Consider the following 12,838-nt stretch of genomic DNA (forward strand, 5'->3'; position numbering starts at 1 on the left):
TTGAGCTCTTTCTTTTTTCAAAATTAGGCATTTAGTGCTATAAATTTCACCCAAGTACTGCTTCAGCTGTGAATTTTAATATGTTGTGCTTTTTTTTTTCCATTCAGTTCAAAATAATTTTAATTTTTCTTTTTTGACCCAGTATATTATTTAGTTTTCAAATATCTGGAGATTTTTCCAGAGATATTTCTGTTATTGATTTCAAATTTAATTATATTATGATCAAAAAACATACTTTGTATGAGTTGAATCTTTTTAAATGTTGAATTTATTGAGACTTGTTTAATGGCCCAGATTATGATCTATTTTGGTAAATGTTGTGTATTCATTTGAAGAGACTTGTGTGTTCTGCTCATGTTGAATGTAAGGTTCTATAAATGTCAATTAGGTCAAAATGGTTGATTGTGTTGTTCTATACTCTTGCTTGTTTTATTCATTATTGAGAGATGGATATTGAAATCTCTGACTACAATTATGGATTGGTTTATTGATCCTTGCAGTTCTTTCAGTTTTTGCTTCATATATTTTGAAACTCTATTATTTGGGGTATTAGCATTTAGGATAATTATGTCCTCCTGAAGAATTGACCCCTTTACCATTACAAAATGACCTTCTTTATTCTTGGTAGTGTTGTTTGCTCTAATGTCTAAATACTGTTTGCTCTAATGTCTACTTTTTCTAATACTAATATAACCAGAACAACTTTCCTTTGATTAGCGTAAGCATCGACAGCATTAATTAATGTTGATTAGTGGTATATTTTTTCATCCCTTACTTTTAATTTTTTTGTATTTTATACTTAAAATATGTTTCTTGTAGGCAGGATATAGTTGGGCCTTATTTTTATATGTGATATGACAATCTTTGCCTTTTAATTTGGGTGTTTAGACCAGGGTTTGGCAATGTTTTTTTGTAAAGGGCCAGATAGTAAATATTTTAGGCATTGTGGGTCAAGACTATATGATCTTTGCTTCTTCTGTTTCTGCTGCTGCCTCCTCCTCCTTCTTTTATATGACTCTTTAAATGTGTAAAGACCATTCGTAGCTCAAGGGCCATATGAAATCAGGCAGCAGGCCAGATTTGGCCCATGGGTCTTAGTCTGCTGACCCCTAGTTTAGATCACTTATATTTAATGTGATTATTGATATTGTTAGATTACAAATTTATTATCTTGCTATTTTTCTTCTCCTTGTGCCATCTGGTTTTTTTTTTTTTTTTAGTTATTATTGTTGTTCCCTTTCTTCACTTTTTATGCCTTCTTTTAGATTGAGTATTTTTTGTAATTCCATTATATCTCATTTTTGGCTTATTAGCTATAAGTCATTGTTTTGTTATTTTAGTGCTTGCCTTAGGGTTCATAATATGTATCTTTAGCTAATCACAGCCTACTTTTATCTATTCCACTTCTGGTTATTTATCCAAAGAACATAAAGACATTAATTCAAAAAGATATGTGCACTCCTATGTTCATTGCAGCATTATTCACAATAGCAAAGACTTGGAAAGAACCTAAGTGCCCTTTGATGGATGAATGGATAAGGAAGATGTGGTATATAATACAATGGAATACTACTCAGCCATAAAAAGATGAAATCTTGCCATTTGCAACAACATGGATACACCTTGAGGGTATTACGCTAAGTGAAATAAGTCAGATGGAGAAAGACGTATCACTGGATTTCACTCATATGTGGAAGGTAAACAAACAAACACATAGATATGGAGAACAAATTGGTGGTTACCAGAGGGGAAGGGGGGTGGGGGGAGGGCAAAAAGGGTAAAGGAGGACATTTTTATGATGATGAATGGCAACTAGACTTTTGGTGGGGAACATGATGTAGTCTATACAGAAATCAAAATATAATGATATACACCTGAAATTTATATAATGTTTAAACCGATGTGACCTCAATAAAAACAAACAAACAGACAAATATCACTTATAGTATAAGAACTTTACAGTAGTATACTTCCATTTCTCCCCTTCCATTCTTTGGGGTATTTTTGTCATACATTTTACTTCTACATATATTATAAATCCTACAATATTATACTGATTTTGGTTTAAACAGTCAATTATATTTTAAAGAGATTTAAATAATTAGAATGAAATCTCAAATATTTACCTATGTAGTAACAATTTCCAGTGCTCTTCTTTATTTTGTATAGATCAGGATTTACATCTGCTATCATTTTCCTTCTGCCTGAAGGACTTCCTTTAATATTTCTTGTAGTATGAGTCTGCTGAGACAAATTCTTCTAGCTTTGTATTTCTGAAAAAGTCTTTATTTTTATCTTTGTTTTTGAAAGATAGTTTCACTAGGTATAGAATTCTAGGTGACAGTTTTTTCTTTCACTCTTTTAAAGATGTTGCTCCGCGCTTGTCTCACTTGCATTGATTCTGATGAGAAATCTGCTGTCATCCTTATCTTAGTTTCTTTGTATGTATCGTGTCTCCCCCATGCTCACCTCCAGGTTGCTTTTAAGATTTTCTCTTTAGCACTGATTTTGAGCAATATGATTACATTGTGCCTTGATCTACATTTCTTCATGTTTGTTGTGCTGGGGGTTTATTGAGCTTCTTGTTTTTGTGGGTCTATAGTTTTCATCAAATTTGAAAAAAAACTTGGCTATTATTTTTCCATATATTTTTTCTTCCATCTCCTTCCTTCAAGGACTCCAGTTAAATGCATTACTTGAAATTGTCTCACAGTTCATTTTATAAAATTCTTTTTTCTCTATGTGTTTCATTTTGGATAGTGTCTATTTCTATGTCTTTATGTTTACTAATGTTTTCTTCTGCAATTTCTAATACACTACTAATCCCAACCCAGTGTGGTTTTTATTTCAGACATCATACTTTTCATCTGTAAAAATTTTATTTGGGTCTCTTTAATATCTCCCATGTCTCTACTTAACTTTTTGAACGTATGGAAATAAGTGATAAGAACTGTTTTAATGTTTTTTTCTGCTAGTCTAACATCTGTGTCTGTTCTAAGTTGGTTTAAATTAATCAATTTTTCTCCTCATTATAGGACATATTTTCCTACTTCTTCTAATGTCTATTAGTTTTTGATTGGATGCCAGACATTATGAATTGTACCTTGTTGAGTGCTGGCTGGATATTTATTTATGTATTGTTATAAATAGTCTTGATCTTTTTTCTGGGACAAAATTCACTTACTTGGCGATACTTTGATCCTTTTTAGTCTTGTTAAAATTTAGTAGGCAGCACCCCAGAAGTATTTAGTCTAGAACTAATTTTGCTAATTCTGGTGTTTCTTACTCCATCTTTACCATAAATGGAAGTCTTTTTGACAGATTTTTAATTTTAGAAAAACTGTTAAAGGTCTAAAAGAAAATTGTACCACCTAAGCTGTCAGCATTCAGGAGTAAATCCTGTCTATGTTAATATTTCATTCTTCTTAGTTCTCTGGATGGCTTTATTGTCCTCTTATATTTTCCTTATATAATAAATAGATATATGCAGAAACACTAATTCACATTCTCACTCTTTTACAGAATTTTGACTTCTCCTTTCTTCTAGTTTGTATATAGGATTTATATAATTTTTCAATTTGCCTGTTCTATTGATGCTGGGCAAGGGGTGGACTTAAGCAATATTATAAGTGGTAATATTTTGAGAGAGCCTATGCCCATAGGTTCCAGTTTCTATAGCTGTGTAACAAATTACTGTAAAACAAAATGGCTTAAAAATGTTTTATTATAGTCATGGATTATGGGAGTCAGGAATTCATACAGCGCACAATGGAGTTGGCTTGGCCCTCTAACATGATGTCTGGCACCTGGGCGAGGAAGTCTCAATGGCTGGCTGTGACTCAATGGCTGGGACCTGGAATCATCTGGAGATATCTTCACTGACATATTCAGCAGTTAATAATGGCTGTCATCTGTGACATCATATGGGGCTGTTAACCAGAGCACCTACATATGGTCTCTCCCTGTGGCCTGGGTTTTCTCACAGTGGCTTCAGGGTAATTGGACTTCTTACATTGCATCCCAGAGTACAAGGTCAAAACTGCATCACTTTCTATGACCCAGCCTTGGAAGACACACATGATTATTTCTTCTTTACCTTGTTGGATAAAACAGCCACAATGTACATTTCTTCATGTTTGTTGTGCTTAAGGTTTATTGAGCTTCTTGTATTTGTGAGTTTATAGTTTTCATAAAATTTGAAAAAAACTTGGCTATTATTTTTCCAAATATTTTTTCTTCCATCTCCTTCCTTCAAGGACTCCAGTTAAATGCATTGCTTGAAATTGTCTCACAACTCATTTTATGAAATTATTTTTTTCTCTCTGTGTTTCATTTTGGATAGTATCTATTTCTATGTCTTTATGTTTACTAATCTTTTCTTCTGCAATTTCTAATATACTGTTAATCCCAACCAGTATGGTTTTGTTTGATCCAAGGGAAGAGAATTAGGCTCCATCTCTTAACAGTGTATTAGCAAGGTTACATCATAGAAGTGCATCTGAGAGGTGAGATACTGTTGTAGTCATCTTGGGAAAATTTAATCTGCCATAGTCTGCCTCTGGTCACAAAAATTCATATCCACCTTCATATGCATTCAGTCACCTTCTTCCCCAAGACACTCAAAGTTTCATCCCATTGTGTCATCAGTTCTAAGTCTAAGATCTTGTCAACTAAATTAGGTCCAGGTGACAATGAGGTTTCTCTGGTGCAAGTCTTCTGGTATAGCTCTTCTTGCTCTAAAGATCTATGAACTAAAAAGTTAAGTTCTCTGCCCCTTCCCCCCACACACCTAGGTAAGACAAGCATAGGATAGTCACTGTAGTCCTCCCGTTCTAAATGAAGACAGATGAAAGGCTCACAGCAGTTGCAGGTCCACAGTAATTCAAAGATCCAGCCAAGCACACATTGTCAGTTCCATACTTAGGACTCAGTCCTAATCCCTGGAGTTGTCCTCCATGACTATTGGCTTTGCCTTCTGAGCTCTTAGTTCTACCCTCCGAGTAACTACCCTTCTTTTTCTATACAAAATCTTCCATGTTTGCAACTAAGTAGCCTTCTCAGCCTGCTTGGCACCCATAAGAGCTTAGGGATTCTGTTCATTTTGTACTTTCTCTGACTCTTTCAGTCTGAGCAGCTACAATTCTTTTAAAAATTGTGTGGGCTTCTTGTGTATTAACCCATAAGATATTTCACCAGTTAAACCCCATGCATACAAACATCTTTGAGATAAGCCCTTCTTTACCTTGGATGTCTATAACGCTGCTAGGAGACTACACCCATAAGAGTCTTAAAAACCCTATTGTTTAGCAGAAAAAATCTTCAAGGAACACCTCCTCCCCCCCTTTATTTTACATTTTTTAAAAATAGAGGTATAATTGACATATATTAGTTTCAGGTGTACAACATAATGATTCAATATTTGTATACCTTGTGAAATGATCCCCACAATAAGTCTAGGCAACATCCATCACCACACATAGTTACAAATTTCTTTTTCTTGAGGTGAGAACTTTTAAGATCTACTCTCTTAGCAACTTTCCAATATACAATACAGCATTGTTAACTATAGTCACCATGCTGTACGTTACAATCCCATGACTTATTTGTTTTATAACTGGAAGTTTCTGACTTTCGATTCCCTTCAGCCATTTCGTCCACCCTCCACACCCCACTTCTGGCAACCGCCAATCTGTTCTCTGTATCTATAAGCTTGTTATTTTTTTAGATTCCACATATAAGTGATATCATACAGTATTTGTCTTTCTCTGTTTGACTTGTTTCACTTAGCATAATGCCCTCTAAGTCTGTCCATGTTGTCACAAATGGCAAGATTTCATCTTTTTATGGCTATATAATATTCCACTATATATATATATACACACACACACACATATATATATATTCATATATATGCCACTATAGGACACTTAGGTTGTTTCCATATCTTGGCTATTGTAAATAATGCTGCAATGAGCGTGGGGGTGCCTATATCTTTTCAAGTTACTGTTTTTATTTTCTTTGGATAAATACCCAGAAGTGGGATTGCTGCATCATTTGGTATTTCTATTTTTAATTTTCTGAGGAACCTCCATACTGTTTTCCATAGTCACAGCACCAATTTACATTTCCATCTAGTGGTGTTGAGCATCTTTTTGTGTACCTGTTGGTCATTTGTATGTCTTCTTGGGAAAAATGTCTATTCAGATCTTCTGCCCGTTTTTTAATCATTTGTTTTTTGCTATTGAGTTGTTTGGAATGCCCTTAAGATACTTAGAAGTACTTTTGTGTATTCAAAAGACTCTATGAAATATCAGTTTTGATCTTTCTAAAGTCCTAATAAAGAGGTTTACAGTCACAGCCCTTGGCTCCACACACTTACCCTGAAATGTTTTCACATTTTATCACCCTGGATTCGATCTTCACCCTGAGGCCATTTCTGTTTTTGAGAATTTTCTGCTGTGGGAGAATGCAAGAGAAAAATAGTTTTATTTCCAAACCCAACAAGTCTTGGATCCTTTACATTTCCTCTAAATTTTCTTTAATACTGAATGTTTCCTTTTATGTGGCTATAATAAGTCTGTTGGCACTTTGACATTCTGCTTGGAAATGTCTTTAGCCAAATCCACTGTTGCATTAGGTTTATTTTTATTTCCCATGTAATTACATAAATAATCGCTTTACAAAAAAACAATATTGCCAAACTATCTGTTACTACATAACAAGGGTCATCTTTTTTTTGGCCTCTGAGTCTTCATCAATTGCTCTTCAAGGCTGCTTCATCTCTATTGATCAAAGCAACCACTGCCTGCTAAGATTCAAGGGGAAGAGAGTGGTGAGGTCTTGATTGGGATGTGACAAGGTCACATTGTAGAAGACCAAGAGATGGGAAGTATTGCTGCAGCCACCTTTGCAGAATACAATCTGCCACATCATCTATAACAATTTCAGTGCTTGTGGGCAAGTGGGGTTTACCACAAATACAAAAAGCCCACAAGAAGACACCGTCATAGGTTGAGACTAGCAAAGGCTACTCCAAACTGGGATCATGTCTGCATGATTTGGCTTGTCTTTCCTGGTCTTCTAAGAACGCTGCTTATTATAAGATAGGGTTGTTATGGTGAAGGCAGAGCAGTAAAACTGAAAGGAAATGGCAAAAGTTGAAGGCATCATGAGGTCCTAGCATTATGAAGCAACACAAGGAAGAACAGCCTTTGCTCTTCTCTGTATTACTTTATACCTGAGGAGCCCACAGACATTAAATAACAGGTCTTGCATTAATAAAACAGTTCAGTGGAAATCTTTCACCATCCCACATTTGTCGCCCACTCCACTTTCACATTTCACTGCTTACTTTATTAATATTTAATGAGCATCAACATTGTGCCATTAACTGTGCTTGATACTGGGACTATGAAAAAATATGGTCCTTGACCTAAGTTAGTTCAGAGTATTGGGCACAGATAAACCTGTTAACAAATAACTTAAATATATCTGGATACTTTTTAGGGCAAACATTTTTTAAAAAGCAGCCAAGGGAAGGTAGAAAGATCAAGAAAGGTTTAAATGTAGGGTGGGTGGCAAGAGTATTGTTGCTATTTGAGTGAATTCATAAAAAATAAAAATTAATTTTTAGGTAGAGAAATAAACTATGTAAACAGTATTTCTGGCAAAAGAAATAACAAGTGGAAAAGCATAGAGTTATGAAAGAGCATAGCTTGTTTTAGAAAGAATTAGAAATTCAGTATGACTGGACCATAGGGGTCCTAATGGAAAGTGAGACATGAGGCTGGAGAAGATTGGAGCTGGATTGCAATGGACCTTGTACCTACTTTATGTAATTTGGTGTTTATTCTATGGGCATTGAGAGGCCAGTAAAGGTCCTCAAGTAGAAAATGACCAGGAAGATGACACTGATGGCAGCCTGAGAGTAAAGGAAAAGACTGGGTGACAGAGAGAATGTTTAAGAAGTTGTTGCAATAGTTCGGGAGAGAGAAGAGCAAGTCCTATGCTAAGACAGTGACAATGGGGCTTCAGGGAAGGGGTCAGGTTCAGAAGCTTACTCTGAAACATTTGGATACTGACTGAAGGTGACAGGCAAAGTCATCAAGGCTTCCAGCTTGGGAAGCTCAGCAAACAGGGATACCATTAATTGAGACAGAGGATATAGAGAAAGAAACAAGTTTGTAGGAGGATACAGTAGAAAGATAGAGTTCAGTTGTGTGACTATTAGGTTTGTGGTGCCTTTGGAATATTCAAAAAGAGGTGTCTAAGACGTTATTGGAAATATGGGTCTGGAGTTTGGGAGAGAGGTTGAAATTGAAGGGGAAGTTGAAATCATGGGTGTTCTCGTTTTAAATTATGCAGCTTTTGGGACTTGGGATTTGTTATTGCGCTAAAATAGAGCATGGCAACTATCGACAACTCTTTGCTCAGTTTTAAACTCAGGGGACTTTCATCATTTCAGAAGATCCAATATCTCTTACTGGAGAACACTAAGAGAGGCCTGGGGGACCAGACCATAACAGGGGGTAACTGATGATTGGTGAATTGAATTGGGGACAAAGCCCAGTTCTCTGAAGATTTGTCCCTGACTCAGCCACTGATATATTATTTATTAAAAGTACCCCACTTACTTTCTAAGGGAAAGGATGGCTCATATAGAAGATACATACACATTAAGGACGAGTAAGAGAGTCCCGTAATGAAAGGAGAAAATAATTTATCAGAAATCCTTAGCTAAGGATGACAACTATCATTGAGCACAAAACATAGCTGTGAGTTTACTGGCAGCCAAGGGAAGGAGGAAAACATGATGTCCCCTCCTGAATGGGACAATCATCTGCTTCCCTAGCATTTAATTCAAGGAGAAACTCAGGAATAGTCACATGAGGAGCATCTTCAAAACCCACCTTATAAAATACCAAATATTCTTTATATTGTTCTTTGATTGAAACTAAGCTCATAACGTTAAATCCTATTTTTGTGAAGATATTTCTGTGGAGAGCCAATGTGATATTATTTACCCCTTGCAAATCCTCTCTTGCCTCCTCTACAGAAGGACCAATCTACTGATAGAGATGGGAAGTTTAGCTCCAGGACCAGTGGTCCTTGGAGAACCATACAGATTAGTGGATAAGAATAAAATTCCGGGAAAAGCATTCTCAGATTGTATTTAAGTGGAAGCTGTGGAGAAACAATTTATGAGACAACAGCGCCTCCCCAACTCAGGAAGCAAGACTGATGACTCCTAGCATTATCTGTGGCTTGAGGCTTCTTATAGCTTTGTGGGAAAAAAGAAAAAGCTGTGAGAGAATTAATTGTTTGATATAGAATCAAGGAAAGGGAGTTTCCAGCAAGACTTTGTCAGTCAAAAGTCCCTGTGGGTCAGGTGTTCTGACCCACATGTAAGCACCATGGGAAGCCACAGCTTGTCAACACAGGTATATGCCAGCCACTCCTGGGTTTTCATCTGGCTGTAGATCCTTACCCAAGGTGGAGGAGGCCTGGCTGTGGAGTATAAGTGTCAAATATGTCATGTTTCCTGTACCAAATTCAATTGGTTGATAATAGTTGCCTCAATACCATGTCAAGAAAGTTTCTGAGGCCTCACCTAGGCTCAATAGGAAAGAGTATCATTATTGAATAGCAATATCTGCCATAGACATGGGATCAAAGTAATTAATATAATTGATTTCTATACTTAATAGTAATATAATTAATATTCACTTATTAGTATACAAAAATAAATAGAATTAATCAATATATCTAATATTAACATATTTGCCATCCTTGATGTTGGCACAACAGCCGAGGGGTGTAAGCAACAATTGCATATAAACTTTCCAGTTAGTGATTTTTATGGATCGAATTGTGTCCCCCCCCAAATTTATATGTTGGAGCCCTAACACCAATGTGACTGTGTTTGGAGACTGGGCCTTTAAGGGGGTAATTAAGGTTAAATAAAGTCATAAAAGTGGGGCCATAATCCGATAGGACTGGTGTCTTTATAAGAAGAGGAAGAGACACCAGAGCTCTCTCTCTCCACGCACACACTTACAGAAAGTGGTAGTCTGTAAGCTGGGAAGAGAGGCCTCGTTAGGAACCAACTTTGGCAACCTGATCGTAGACTTACAGCCTTCAGAACCGTGAGAAATAGGTTTCTGTTATTTAAGCCACACAGTCTGTGGTACTCTGTTATGACAGCCTGAGGGGACGAATGCAGTACTGAATCAAGCATCCAGGGACTGTTTTCATTGTCAGAAAGGAGCAGCAGAAAAGGAATAGTTGTAACCGACCCTAGAATCCCCCTCTCTACCCCCACCTATACCTTTTGAGCCAGAGGGAAGTAATTGGATGGCCTGAGGTTGCTATTAGTTTGCCTACTGGCTGTAATCCTAGTGTGTTACCCTGAAGGAATCACCTGTTGCTCCAGTATACATGTTTCTGGGTGATAAGATTTAAAATATGGTTTAAAATTTATAGACTACAGCAGGGTTTTATGAACTCAAACGTTCTCAGTGTCCAGACAGATAAGGTGAATGAGTGATGAGGTGGACGAGACCCTGCACACATATCTGTGGCTGAATTCAGCCAGTTGGCAACCAATTTGCTATGTCTGAATGGAGGAAGGAGTGGCTGGTAGGGCCCTTGGACAACCCCTCCTGGTGAGTTGGCTGCACACTTGGCAATGAGATTGAGGTAAGTGCTGCCAGTGCAAATGCTTGCTGGGGTCGATGAAGAGGAGCACCACACACCTTAACCACCAAATGAAGAGGAGGCAAAGGTGATGTTTAGCTGTGAGCATTAGGGGGCTGAACCACCATATTCTCCAATGGAGGTCACCCCCACTCTCCAAGGTGGCAGAAGGCTCCTAGAGTATTCACAGGCAGAGACAAGATTGTTCCAAAGAAACTATTTTGTATTTGTTCACAAGCTTGACCAGATTTTCAACAGAAATTTCAAGACTTCTAACCATCTAACAGAAGGATGAGATGGTGTTGCCTTGGAAGGTTTCGAGTTCCTGTTTTACTTTTAATATTCCTACCGAAGAGCCTTAATTTTGGCCAGGACCAGGTCTTCCCAGCCCCATCAGGATAAGTTGGCTATAGAAGGACTCTGTATGTAATGAAATGAATTGCCCTGTTGAATGGAGATACTCAAATCGTATCCATCTGGATGCTGGATAGCTTCTGCCGAATATGACTATTTGAATTTAGCACAATTGATACTGAGCTGTTCTTTCTGAGAGTAATTGGCCACCTGGTTCACGGCCATGCTATAATGTCAGGAAGACTGTGTCATTGGTACATTCAAATCTACTTGTCTCCCAGTCTGGTAGCCAGCATCCAGAGTACCTAAGAGCTGAATGGCACTTAGCAAGTGTTGGTTACAAAACAGGAATGCAGGACCCAGTCCCATTCTAGGTCACCTAAGGTTAAAATTTGCTCAGTTAGAGCCCACTTCCTACCCAGAGTCACTTAACTTAGCTCTGTGGCCTTTGGGGAAGTGACACTCATCTCATTTTCCTATGTGAATCAGGAAGGGAAAGTGTCAGCTGTGAGGGAAAAATACCCATTAAATGTATACAAGCCGCCAGACTGAATCATGAATCCAAATGTGTTTCTGAAATTGGCATTATTTTAAAGGCTGAAGTTCAGAATTGCATCAGATAAAAGTTTGTTTAATTCTCAATTAGGAATTGTTTTTATGCAGTGTCAGTGGCATCGAGACTTTTATAAGCTGTGCTATTGATTGAAATGATGCCCTCATTGGATGTTGATTGAGTGATCTTTTGATTCCCTCCCTATTAACATGCTAATGGTTAGGGGTACAGCCCCTCTCAAAGGCGCCTGTTCTTCCAGGGATGGATGTTTCTGACCTTGCACCGTTCTCCCAAGAGGCTGGGGGAGGACGGGTGTCTGGGACTCTTCAATGGTCTCATTAGCATATCGTAGCTCAACTCCCAAGGGTGATAAATTTAAAGAACATGGAACACAATTAGGAAGATTTTTCAAAGGTTACAAATGGTGGGCGGGTTCTGAGAATGTCTGGATCTCCACGTCAAGGGCATTTAAGTCAGGCCTGAGAACAGCTGGAGCCCAAAGGCCAGCGTCTCTCTGTGTGCTGAATTTACATAAGCTTTGAAGATATTTTTAGCTTCCCACATTTATTCCTCTTAATATTCTCCTGCTTCTCTGTCTCACAAAGAGGGAAGGCTGCAAGCTTAGAATTCTGAGCTTTTGGTCTTCAGAAGTTCTGATGTTGTTTTCTTTTCAGATCTTCTGGGGATAAGTAGAAGCAGAAATTGATGCAGAAGTCCTAAGCCTGCTGTACTTAAAGCCCTTACGTACGGGTGTTGGGGAATGGTGGGGTCACTCGTTTATGGGGTGATGTCTGCTCGCTTGAAATTGCTCATTTTCAAATGTGATTAGCTGAGATGATATACATTCAAGTGCCTGACATAGTGTTAACAAATATATTGTTTTCTCCTTTCTTCCCTTTCTCCTCCATTATGTGAAAACAGTCTAATTGAGACTCTGAATCAAGGTTATGGTGATGACCACAAGAATCTTGGGAAGGTAAATATCTATTAATATTCATCATTCATTCGTTCAACAAGCATTTATTGAGCAGCAACAGCGTGACTGGCATTGAGTTAGGTGGAATCCAAAATGATAAAAGAATAAGACCTAGACCCTCTCCGTGGTCTAGGAGTCTAAGCTCGTGTGTCTGCGTGCGTGTGCGCGTGCATATGCATAAGAGAGTATAGGGGCCTTGTATAAGCTGTTACCTCATCAAGATAACATGAAAGTGCATGGTGTTCATTCATATCTCCTGA

The sequence above is a fragment of the Ceratotherium simum genome, chromosome 7 (assembly GCF_057802395.1).
Source record: "Ceratotherium simum simum isolate JZ-2026a chromosome 7, ASM5780239v1, whole genome shotgun sequence".
In the NCBI taxonomy this organism is placed as follows: Eukaryota; Metazoa; Chordata; class Mammalia; order Perissodactyla; family Rhinocerotidae; genus Ceratotherium; species Ceratotherium simum.